Below are 13,477 nucleotides of genomic sequence, written 5' to 3'. Positions count from 1 at the left end.
GGGAAAACATGATAAAATTCAAAGTTCTTTATCATTTCCACCCCATTTCTTTTCTCTGAAATGCTTTTTATTTTGTAAAAGTGAAGACTTTGCCTTGGCCGGATGGCTCAATGAATAAAGAACCCTCCCAGCATGTGAAGTCCCCCGGGTTCCATCCCCAGTCAGGCACATATGAGGAGCAACCAGTGAGTGCACAACTAAGTGAAACAATGAGTTGATGCTTCTCTCTTTCACTCTCCCTTCCTACCTCTCTCTCCCTCTCTCATCACTGGAAAAAAAATTTTTCAGATAAGTTTTGAGAACTGCTGCACATTTTATCTGAAGTTTGAATAGGGGAAATTTGACAATTTATAATATACGTATATGGCAATTAGTTAGATGATAATTAAAGTAAAGTAAACATCTGATTTTCTTCAAATTTTATTTACATTTTGATTATTTGATTCTCACTTTTATTTTTTACTTATCTGTGATCAGTGTTATAATTAGACCCCTTAAGTAACTGGGGAGTGTTACCAGTTTAACTTGTAAATATATTCTTTAGATGGGCTTGATTTGAGGAGGGGGGTGACAATTAAAAGATGTAGTAGTCCTGGAAATTAATGTTGAAGTATGGCATTTGTAAGCATTGTCTTCAGTCTGAAGAATTATAGAGTACTTAATATATTTAACATTCACTGTGGAAAATGAATGGACTGCCCAGTTATTTTTGCCTGTGTGAGTAGTATGAGAGGTGACTCAAAGGAGATGACATGATGGTTCCTGTCCTGAAGTGAAATAAGATGATGGGTTGTGGTGGAAAAATGATGTGATCATGCCCATATTTGCTCACATCTTTTATTCACTTCCTTTTATAGAGGAAAACCAAAGAGTCTCGTTTCTTATTTTTTAAGTTTTCTTTTTCTATTTTCTTTTCATGCCACTATTCCTGTCTTTTTCCTTAAAATTGCATTGTAATGATTTGCAATTATCTAAGTACCCCTTATGATGGACATAATGGAGGCATTATGGAGGCATTATACTAAACATTTTAGGGAATTGATTACATATATGGACACAGACATTCTGAGCCCATTGGATGCAAAAGACACATTTCATAAATTTTATATTTCCTGATGCTGTGTAGTCCAGTGGCTTTTACAGAGAGGATGTTCCTTCAGTGTTTGTTTAGTGAATAAAGATAAACCGGGAATATTATTTTTTGTTTTCCAAAATACCAAATACTTTCATACAAGCATATGAAATTTCTTTAACTGTATTTTTATAGAAATGTTGAAACATAGAAAGTAAGATAGCACTTACTTCAACAATTCTCAATATTTGATGTTCTCATTTTATCTTTTCTCTGCTCTTCATTTTTATTTGTTGTTTGGGATTTGCTTTACAATAACCCACATATTATTTTACCCATAAGTATTATAGTGCCCTTACTTTGTATTATTTTAAAATAGTAATAATTTTTGCATTTCATACAGTTTAACTTTCAAACCCTTTCTGTTCTAGATTGTCAGAATAAGAAACTTATAGTTTATCAGGAGAAAAATATGATTTGCTCCCTAAGAGCTGGATACTTTTTAAGTAGTTTTGTAATAAATATATTTCCTTTCTCATCTTTTTTAAAAAATGTATCAAAAGTTACTAAACAATATGATCTTGATAAATTCATGACTCATGGACATGATCCTGATTCTGCAAAATGTGCGGACTGTAGATTGGTCCCCTCAAAATTGATATTAATGCATTAATTTTTCTTTTCATAATTCATTAGCACAGAATTCATGTTAAAAACCTATTCTGGTCATTGTATTCTCAGTTTTGAAATTCTTTGAAGCCTACAGAGCTTATGTTTTTAGTCTCTAAAAATGAATAACTCCATTATAAATATCACTATATTAAGCAGCAGTTCTCAAAAAAATGGAACAGTCAAAATTACTTGCATAAAATATTACTTGACTTTTCACTGTGTTATCATTTATGCTGGTGGGTAAAACTGGAGCCTTTGCATGCAAGGGAGTAGCACCACACTGTCTTAGTTACTGTGTTCAACGTTATGCCCTCCCTTTCAGAAAAAGACCTACAAAATGGTTTTCATTTATGAATATCCTTGATGAAGCAGGAAATACTAATTTTATTAAATCTCAACTCTTAGATATACATCTTTTTAATAGTCCATGTGACAAGCCTGACCAGGCGGTGGCACAGTGGATAGAACATCGGACTGGGATGTGGAGGACCCAGGTTTGAGACCCCAAGGTTGCCAGCTTGAGCACGGGCTCATCTGATTTGAGCAAAAGCTCACCAGCTTGGACCCAAGGTCGCTGGCTCGAGCAAGGGGTTACTCAATCTGCTGAAGGCCCCTGGTCAAGGCACATATGAAAAAGCAATCAATGAACAACTAAGGTGTCGCAACGAAAAACTGATGATTGATACTTCTCATCTCTCTCTGTTCCTGTCTGTCCCTATCTATCCATCTCTCTGACTTTCTTTCTCTCTCTGTAAAAAAAAAAAATAGTCCATGTGACATGATAGCAAGTACTTTAAAACATTTCTGCTGTGTGTGGATGTACAATGGGTGTCTTTAGGAAAAGCACTTTTCCAATTGTTTGAGTTGCAAGCCAAATTAGCTGTATTTTTAATAACAGAAAACTGCTTTTATTTTAAAGATGAAATGATACATTAATTCATTATTCCAGCCTGAATATTTGACCCATATTTTATCAAAAATGAATCAAGTGTGCCTATCACTGCAAGAAAAACTGAGATTATCTGCTGCCAATGATAAAATTAGGCTTTCAAGCAAAAAATTCAAATTTTTGCAAATTTGCATCAGCCACCAAGTGTCAATATTTAGACTTTTCTAATGACATTGATGGTGTTTTTATTGAAAGTGATTTGTTAGCTACTGTAAAATGAAGTGTGACAGCATTTGGAAGATCTGCATTAGTCAAGCAGTATTGTTCCAAATGATCAGTACATGATGTTACAAAATCAAGCATGGGTGAAAAGTCCCTTTAGAGCAGGGTAGTCAACCTTTTCATACCTACCACCCACTTTTGTATCTCTGTTAGTAGCAAAATGTTCTAACCACCCACCGGTTCCACAGTAATGGTGATTTATAAAGTAGGGAAGTAACTTTACTTTATAAAATTTATAAAGCAGAGTTATAGCAAGCTAAAGCATATAATAATAATTACTTACCAAGTACTTTATGTCAGATTTTCACTAAGTTTGGCAGAATAAATCTTTATAAAACAACTTACTATAGTTAAATCTATCTTTTTACTTATACATTGGTTGCTCCACTACTGCCCACCATGAAAGCTGGAACGCCCACTAGTGGACGGTAGGGACCACGTTGACTACCACTGCTTTAGAGTATAAGGTAGACCAATAAATTTTAATATAACGGAGTATGAAAAATTAATTATTCGGTATTTTATTCCACACTGTAACTAACATTAAATAAATTTCCACTTCTCGAGTTTTGGCATAGTATTATAAAGAAGAAAATCCGTAATTATCTGAAAAGGCTCTTAAAATCATTTCTTCTTCAACAACATGTTGATAAGAGACCATATTTTCTTATATACTTGATCCAAGCAACATATTGCAGCAGATTGAGTGCAGAAGTAGATGTGAAAATCTAGCTGTCATTGTATCATTGTATTAATTTAAACAGTAAGACAATTGCAAAAATCTAAACATACTACAATATATTCTTCTTGCTAGAGTTTTTTGAAAATATAGTTACATTTTTATTTTAAAATGTTATTTATATTATCATGTAATGGGTTTACTTTTGTTTTTAAATAATTATATTTCCTAGTTGTAATTTCTAACTTGATAAATTACATTGACTGATCTAACACAACTATCGAATAGCTCTTTGAGATTTTCAGGTCCTAAGGCCAAAAAGTTTAGGAACTGCTTAGTTAATAGGATGTTTTATTTTTGCTTCCTCTCCTTTCTTATTTTCTTTCCTTTTCTATCCATCTTTTTTTGAATGAGAGTCCCTCAGGATACAATGGTATAGAGCACATGAGTTACTCCATTGTATGATTTTATTAGCTATGAACAGAGCACAGATGTCTTTTTTCCAGTTTAATTGAAAAATAAATGACATATAACATTGTATTAGTTTAAGGTATACAACGTGATTTGCTATTTTTATATATTTTTAAGTGATCAGCACAATAAATATAGTTAACATCCATCACCTCACATAGTGCAGTTTTTTTTCTTGTGATGAGAACTTTTAAGATCTACTCTCTTAGCAACTTTTAAATATACAACTTAGTATTGTTAAGTATAGTCACCACAAATGTCTTTTTTTACTATTTTTTATTTTTAATTTATTGTGTTGACATGGTTTCAGTATCCCATGCAATTTAACACCCTCTACCACTGCATCATGCCCCCATGCCTCTACAAAATTTCTTTCCACCCTTATTTTCCCTTCTTGGTCCCCCTTTTCCTATCTCCACCCTCCCTACCCCTCTGGCTAGTGTTACCCTGTTGTTTGTATATATGTGTTATGTATATATAATTTTGGCTAATCCTTTCACCTTTTTTTAAGCAAGCAAGAGAGAGAGGGACAAACGGACAGGCAGGAAGGGAGAGAGATGAGAAGCATCAACTCATAGTTGCGGCACCTTAGTTGTTCATTGATTGCTTTCTCATGTGTGCCTTAACCAAGGGGCTCCAGCCAAGGCAGTGACCTTGGGCTTCAAGCCAGCGACCTTTGGGCTCAAGCTAGTGAGCACAGGGTCATGGGTCATGTCTGTGATCCCACACACAAACCGGCAACCCTGCACTCAAGCCAGATGAGCCCGTGTTCAAGCTGGTGATGTTGGGGTTTCAAACCAGGGTCCTCAACATCCCAGGTCGATGCTCTATCCACTGTGCCACTGCCTGGTCAGGTTCTGTTCACCTTTTTTCATCTCATCCTCTCTTCCCCCTTCCTTCTGACAGCTGTCCATCTGTTCCCTGTGACCCTGCCTCTGTTACTGTTTTGTTCCTTGGTTTATTGTGTTCATTAGATTCCACATATAAGTGAGATCTTTTAAATTAGTTCCTTGCCTTGTGTGTAATTCAGTTGATAATTTTTTAAAGACTTACTTAAACCTATCATCTATTTTAACATTTTGTTTTAGTGATTAGGACAAGGTTTATAATTTAATATATAATAAGACATTCTATTCTAACATTTTGAAAGATTAGATTACTTTTTTACACAATACAAAGCTAATAGAGACTTATTGGGGAGACATTCCTTGGAATATTTAAATTAGGATATTGTGTGGTTTATTCTGCTACCCAATATGAAAAAAATGAGTACATAAACCAGATGTACTTGATTGTTAAAACTGACATCCATGCAACAAGAAGTTTGTGAAACCAATACTGTTCCTACTATACATTTTCTGAACTTTTCAGTATAGTCCAAAATCACAGTAGTGATTTTCTGCATGTTAATTTGGTACCTATTTTATGTTAGATCTCTTTGCTTTAATGCTTCACTCACTGTGGGGTTGTTATCTGTTTACTTTATAAATCATAAAGATGGGTAAAATCCTGTTTCACTAAAGGATAATAGATTAGTGTTACTGAGGTGTGTCATTAAGCATAGTAGGAGATACCTCACTGAGCGTGTCACACATGGGAAGACTATACCCGGTACTGGGTGTGGTGAAGAGCATGACATTTGAATGAAAGTTGGAAGAGGCGTTAAAAATACTATATCTAAGTCTTGTGTTCTCACTATATTACACTGATAAGTCTGTGAAACTCATGTAGTGGAGGGTGTGCCTCTTTCCTTCCTTTTCCACCCCAAGAAATGTGTGTGTCCACAGATGCATGTGTGTGAACTTTTAAATTTATGGATTTGTTTGGAGAGAGAGAAAGAGGGAAAGATTGATAAAGAGCATTGCATGAACAGATAAAACATAGGTTTGTTTCCATTGACTTTCTTCAGCATTCATCATGATGAATTTGAAATGCAATGTAAAAGTTGCTTTCATTCTGTGGTCTGCTTATAAAAATGTGAAGTGTATTATACAACCCTTGCCACTGTCTAGTCCCAAACCAATCTTCACAACTCATAGTAAAATTAGAAATTCTGTTCATATGCCCTGGCTGGTTGGCTCAGTGGTAGAGCGTCAGCTGGGATTGTGAATGTCCCAGGTTTGATTCCCGGTCAGGGCACACAGAGAATCGCCCATCTGCTTCTCTACCTCTCCTCCTCTCACTTCTTTCCTTTCTCTCATTCTTTCTTTTTCTCTTCCTCTTCTGAAGCCATCGCTCAATTGGAGCAAGTTGGCCCCGGGCACTGAGGATGGCTCCATGGCCTCCGTCTCAAGCACTGAGAAGAGCTCAGTTGCTGAGCAATGGAGCAATGCCCCTCCAGATGTACAGAGCATCACCTCCTAGTGGGCTTGCTGCATGGATCGCGGTAGGGGTCCATGTGGGAGACTGTTTCTGCCTCACCCTCCTCTCACTGAATAGAAAAAAAAAAAAGAAAAGAAATTTTGTTCATACAGAGTCACACACATGCACATACATAAACACTCCTCTCCCCCCCAACCCTGTGCACATCACACATACCTCAGATGATGAGTGAAACATTTCGAAGGTTACAAAATGGGCCATAGATTAAAACTGGTTGAACTACTGATATGATAGAACAGTCTTTCTGGAAATGTTATAGCGGTTAGTAAGTAGAAGCTATGCGTTTTTGAAGAAAGTATCCATTCCTAGAATTTGACCACAATGTATTGTAATTTAAATAAATTCTATTATGTTATGGTGAATACATTTTAAAGTCAGCAACTTGGTGTTGATAGGTTTCACTGTGATCAAAGATTAGCCTTAGAGTTCAGAGTGCTAGAAAGTGTATACATTCCAGATGACCAAATGAAAGTCAAGGAAGCCCTTTCCAGGTACCCTTATCATTGAAGAAGTTAAGAGCACTTGGAACAGACCCATCTACATGGTCTGGAGTGACAAATGTGGCTGAATAAAAAGTAAGGCTGGAAAACCCCCAACATCTCTGATCTAACACTAATACTGTCTTCTTACCCAAGGCAATTGCCTGTGCCCCAATTTTCTCTGTAAAATGATGATAATACATACATGTATATCCTTCCAGGTAGCTGGAAGTGCTTTAGAGTTACTTAATATCTCGTATTCCCTTTCAGACCAAAGTCAGATAAGTGCTATGCTTGTTTTACAAATAGTAAATTTGTAGAAATTAAGAGTTGGGAAAGTCAAAGAGGCTTCAGTCAGTGAGTCAGTGACAAAGACATAGAAAAACACATCTTCGGGCTCCTGCTGCTATATTCCTTCTGTTCTGAATAGTGTTGCCTTTTGATATTGGGGGGGGGGGTTGTGATTGATGAAATAAAGTTAAGTGCTTCTGTTAAAGAGATAAAATGTAATGCAGTGTCTGCTAATGGTGGTCAGTGATGAGGAAAGAACACTGCCTCCTAACAGGGACTGTCCAATCCTTTTTACAAATGAGTGCAGTGTGAGTTGCTTCCTTATTCTGGGAATTCATTATGTTATCATAAAATGCTTCACGGTATTTGGTTTATATTATTTATAAAGGACTGGAGTAGACATCATCTCACTTTCATTCTTATTAGGTAGATAGAGCAGATGATATCATGCTTGTTTTATCCCAAGTAAATTATAATAATGGCTGCCACTTACTGAGCACCTTGCTGGAGACCAATGCTCTTATATACTTCTATTGTCTCATTTAATCATCATAGCAACCCTTTGAAGTATGTGGAGTTAGCTCCACATTTATAGATATGAACATGGGGCTCAGAGAAGCTAAGTAATCTGTTCAAGGTCATACAGACTTCAAATTTGTCAGACTCCTAAGACCCTGATGCTCCCACTGCACGCCATTTCCTTTCAAATGATTCTCAGCATTAGACATGGTCTCCTGAGCCTAGTTCTTTGCTCCTGTTGATTTTCTTGATTTTCTGTTCTCTCTCATAAAGGGTACTCTGTACAAAACAGTTGCTGAATTTAGCAATTAACTGATTAAAATTGCTAAAGAAGTTAAAAAGCAAATTTCAGCAATCATATATCAAATAGCAGCAATCATATATCAAATATTTACTTGTGCCAGGCTATGATCTAAATTCAAACACACATTATATCACTTAAGCATCACAACAGTATACAAAGTAGTTACTATTATGAGAAGTAGTTAATATTATCATTTCTTGATGAGAACATAGGCACAAGAGCTTAAGTTACTTGGCTATGGACACACACAGGTAAAAAAAAATTGTGAAACTAGCCTGATCGGGCAGTGGCGCAGTCGAGCGTCGGACTGGGATGCGGAAGACCCAGGTTCGAGACCCTGAGGTCGCCAGCTTGAGCGAGGGCTCATCTGGTTTGAGCAAAAGCTCACCAGTTTGAGCTCAAGGTCGCTGGCTCAAGCAAGGGGTTACTCGGTCTGCTGAAGGCCTGCAGTCAAGGCACATATGAGAAGGCAATCAATGAATAATTAAGGTGTTACAATGCGCAACGAAAAACTAATAATTGATGCTTCTCATCTCTCCGTTCCTGTCTGACTGTCCCTGTCTATCCCTCTCTCTGACTCTCTCTCTGTCTCAGTAAAAAAAAAAAATTGTGGAACTAGATTTGAACCCACTCTGGCTCTAGAGCTCTTAACTGCTCTATAGTCTTGCCTCTCAATAAAAAATTCAGTTCAAGTATTGGCTTAGTTCCTATATGCCACACTGGTAGAAAATATAGTTCCTACACTTAACAACTTATGTATTTCAACAGAAAATAAGTGTAGTAGATACAACACCTAGCTCATGGAGGGTAAATGTTGTATGAAGAATATGAATAAGTTTGGATCAAAATGAAGACTAGAGAACGTAAGTCGTCTGAGAGAATTGGTTCGCCTTTCTAAGTAACGTACTTTACGAAGGACTAGTGACTTGGGCACTGGGGAGAAGCTGGCTCCATCCACGTCTTCTAAAATAAGCAGGTTACTTGGCTAATGTTCAAACTCTAAATAGGTATGTGGGTTGTAGCTATTTGACCTGAATCAACTTTAAATTCCCTGGTGTTCTTGCATGATTTCAGTGGTGCTGGAATGAAAAAATTATGTTTTCTCTAAATGTTGTGAAGTTAGAATTCAGTAATACTTGGCAAAAATCCTGTGAGGTTGACAGGAAGGGGATTCATAAGTATTATATCATTCTTTTGTCAGGGTGTTCTCTTTTTCTAGCAGGAAGTGTTATGACTTGCTTTCTAAAGTTGCAATTGTAAGAAGAATGTTGGGTTTCCAGATTGGTGTTCTGAGCGTGGGAGGTTCCTCTTATTAGAGCTGCAAGAGAAGAACAGGTTTGCTCTCGTCTTCGCAGAAGGGTAACTATTTTAACATAATTTTGTTAGGCTCTAACTTTTAAATTACTGAATATTTAAGCAGAAATTTACTTCAAGAAGTTTTAAATTCTTATGTGTTTTGGTAGTTAAACATTTGGAGACACTTTCTAAATCTTCTTTATTCAGGTAGAATCAAATTTAAGACAAATTTTTGAAGTTTAGAATCTAACCTGTTCCTTAAATAGTCTGACTTTTCTTTATTTGAGGGACTATTTTAGGAACTTTGTACTTTTTAAAAATTGATTTTGAAATCCTAATTATATAGCCATACTTACCAAGTTAGATGATCAAAAGTTTAAATGACAGAAACCATTACTCTATATTTTGTGGGGTTAGAATGGGATTTTAAATGCCTTTGATTCCTATTAAATAGTTTTTCTATATTCTGTGAAATAAGGTGAGGTAGCTTTCATGACAACATGTCCTGGTTAGATTGGTATTTTACTGTTACAAAATGACCTGTGACAAAGAGTTGTCCTAGCGTTTACTTATACTTTACAAAATAAATGAAACGATTGGTGATGAAATTTTTGTGGTGTTATTTTATAATATAGTGATAAGTGATTTTTGGTGCTCACAAAATCACTAGGGTTTTCCATCACATGGTGATCTTGTAACTTCTACTTGCCCTTGTTTCAATATAGTTAGGTATATAAACCCCAATTCTGGGTTAAGGGTAGTGTCTCCAAGTAGTTGTACTTAATACACCTGTATGAAGTAAAAAGTGAAGTATGAAACAAAAGAATCTAGTTTTCAGTTAACAAGTACTATATTTGAGAACCATATGCGTAGGGTATGGAACACTGCAGGAGATACTTTTCAGTGACTAATAGATAAGCTCTCAATTTAGCTCAAAGTCTAAGCTGAAATTTTATCTCTCATGATTTCTGAGTTGTACATCATAATATTTGGTTTGAGTTGAAACATGTTACTTAGTCGGATCTTGCCTTGTGTTGTGTGTGTGTGCGCAGGTTGCTCTTAGCTGTAATGTTAACTTTCTAAGGAAAGGAAAATGGAAATACCCTTCAAGCGCAAAGATTAAGTAATTTCATTAGCAGCTGATACTTTATTCATAAATTATTCAGATATTTTTGAAAAGTGTTAAGGTTTACTTAGGAAATATGGAAGACATTAGACCTTCTTAAAAGAAGAGGACAATTTGCTATTGTGAACAATGCTGCCATAAACATGGGGGAGCATTTCTTCTTTTCAAACAGTGCTATGGTGTTCTTGGGGTATATTCCTAAAAGTGGGATAGCTGGGTCAAAAGGCAGTTCAATTTTTAATTTTTTGAGGAATCTCTATACTGTTTTCCACAGTGGCTGGAAACAGCCTAAGTGTCCGTCAGAGGACAAGTGGATTAAAAGGCTTTGGTACATATATACTATGGAATACTACTTAGCCATAAGAAATGATGACATCGGATCATTTACAACAACATGGCTGGACCTTGATAACATTATACAGAGTGAAATAAGTAAATCAGAAAAAGCTAAGAACTATATGAATCCATACATAGATGGGACATAAAAATGAGACTCAGAGACATGGACAAGAATGTGATGGTAAATGAGGGGGGAGGAAAATAATCTGCAGATGTTTTCTCTGAACATATGTACCCAGATTTATCAATGTCACCCCATAAAAATTAATTAAAAAATGAAAAAAAAGAGGACACTATTTCCATCCAAGCAGTTAATACACTTTAGCTTTGTAAAGATGAGTGAGGAGTGATGTTATTTTGTTGTCTTTGGGTTTGCTATAGTATAATTCATCACATGCAAAAAAGCTTTTAGAATGTAACTAAGATATAATTAAATAACTGTAAAATTCTTCTTTGGCAAGAATTTAAAGAATGTCTTCAATCTGAGTAAATTGAATTGAATGTTGCTATTATTGCAAAAGTTAATTATTTATTTGTAAATAGCCATTGCTTTAAGATATTATCTTTTTTTATAAAGTACAAAAAAGGAAGAGGAAGCTTTTACTTTAAATGGAAGTATTGGATATTCCTCCAGGAAATGACACAGACTTGGGTACCCTTTGTGATTTCAGTGACTCATAGGTATCGGTGCTTTAAAAAAAAAGATTAGAATCTGGCTTATGATAGGTTCTAGAATAAAATAGAGGTAATTTCTAGAAAATGAAATCCTGAGGTGTCTGGGGTTTGCTTTAAAATAATTCAGGATAGAAAAAGAGGAAGAAAAGAGGAAAAAAGGACAGGAAGGGATTATAAATGAAGCAATTGTGGGAAATTACTAATAAATGTAGACTCTGGGTGATAGGCTTATGAGTGTTTGTTGTACTATTTTCTCTTGTGTCTATATGTTAAAAATTTTCATAATACAATATTTAAGTATAGCTTTAGTTTGGGACAATTTACATTTATTTCTAAATGTTAGTTTTGTCTCTAAGTTGCAAATTTCTCAGAACAGAATTTATACATGATGTGTACTGTAAAGGTGAACTGTGCTGCTTGATTGCCACCATTGTTGCAAGTACAAACTGTTTCTGAAAAAAATCTTTCTGTGTGACTTTCAGCTAAATTCAAAGGACAGGTTACAAACATCTTAAAGAGTTTTGTAGTATCTTGAATTATTGATCAAGAGTAGATAGTAAAAGCATACTAACAGGCCAATTACATGTGAAGAATGTGAGATTACTATATGTCTTGACTATTTTGTTCACAGCTTTCTCTGAGAGAATATGCAGTTTACAAAACCACATGGACAACTATTTATTTAGCCTGCATTATGTTTAAGTTAGTTGACTTTCCCTACTTGCTTCCATCACAGTTTATTCAACAAACATATCGTAGGTGCTTATTATAAACTGAGATACAAAGTCAGATAAGGCATCAGCCCTGCTCTGGAGCTCACGGACAAGTGGGGGAGACAGAGGAGTTGATGTCGTCACATGCTGAAAGGCGCTATAAGAATTGGGGATAAGGGGGGGGTTACTGGTTAGCAACTATGACTTTATGATGCATCTCCTTTTAAACAATACAAACATTAAATTTTGAGGTGGCTTAGTGTAGATATTAGAGAGGTAGAAAGAAAGCTAAGATAGCTTGGTTTAACTCTATACAGTTTCCCATGCATGCCTTGGCAAATAACAGCTATCTCTGCTCCCCTGCCCTTCTTAATAACCCTTTATATGTTCCTGATTCATCCTCAGGGGTTGTTGGAGCAGCATACATGCAGGAGATAGCAATGTCTTATTCACATTAAATAGTAAGCTAATGTCTGGCCTGTGGTGGTGCAGTGGATAGAGCGCCAGCCTGGAACGCTGAGGTCCCCGGTTTGAAACTCTAAGTTTTCTGGGTCAAGATACATAAGATAAGCAACCAATAAACAACTAGAGTGAAGCAACTACTTCTCTTTCCCTTTACCTCTGTAAAATCAATTAATAAAATCTTTAAAAGAAATAGTAAGCTAATGTTTAAGTTTCCTGAAAGTTCATGGATGAACGCAGGACAAAAATTTCATTTATAGATGGGCTGCTACTTGTGGTTGGATAACGGGTATAGTCAGCCTTCTGTGACTTCAAGAACCTTCCAAAGTATTTTCTCAATTTATTTGGAATTTAAAACATTTTATTGTGGAAATAGTAGCTAAGGTTTTTCAAATAATTTCACAAACATCTCTCAAATGGTAGACTATGTTAATCGGAAATGTTATGTTTTCGTGTTTCTATTATTTTAATCTAAGTGAGTTGTAGAAGCATGGTTGCTAAACATATCCAAATTTATGTTTCATCAGCCAGTTGATTATTCTTTAGTCACAAATACTGTATAACCTAACAGTATACAGGCACTGTTACACAGTGCCTCGTGGAAAAATACTGTTAGTTTATTTGATGTTATCTAGCAATGTCCCCTTTTTAGTTGTACCAATTTGCAGCTGAAATGTAGAATTACCAGATCTAGGCTTGAAAAACAACCTGCTAAGTAGAGTGTGCTGTACACATTGAATATTGCTTTCATGGAAGTGTGCTTTTTACATTGACTAAAATAAGCAATTTTTAATAATGCTGTGGGTCTAAAATAATGAACAGTAAA

The 13,477-nt window shown here is 35.6% G+C and overlaps 1 protein-coding gene across 4 annotated transcripts in view; it reads left to right on the top strand.

The window, feature by feature from the left end:
* PLS3 (plastin 3) overlaps positions 1-13,477 on the top strand; it is a 97,024-nt gene that overhangs the window by 25,242 nt on the left and 58,305 nt on the right. Inside the window, exon 1 of one of the 4 annotated variants that reach the window (XM_066249477.1) lies at positions 9,379-9,399. The exons of the other annotated variants lie outside the window; for them this stretch is intronic. The gene's annotated coding sequence lies outside the window, so the exon portion shown is untranslated. Of the gene's footprint in view, positions 1-9,378; positions 9,400-13,477 lie in introns of those variants that run through there. 4 annotated transcript variants of the gene reach the window in all.

Source organism: Saccopteryx bilineata, chromosome X (assembly GCF_036850765.1).
Source record: "Saccopteryx bilineata isolate mSacBil1 chromosome X, mSacBil1_pri_phased_curated, whole genome shotgun sequence".
Classification (NCBI taxonomy): Eukaryota; Metazoa; Chordata; class Mammalia; order Chiroptera; family Emballonuridae; genus Saccopteryx; species Saccopteryx bilineata.
The sequence above is the reverse complement of the archived record's forward strand: the minus strand, read 5'-3'. Positions and strand labels throughout refer to the sequence as shown.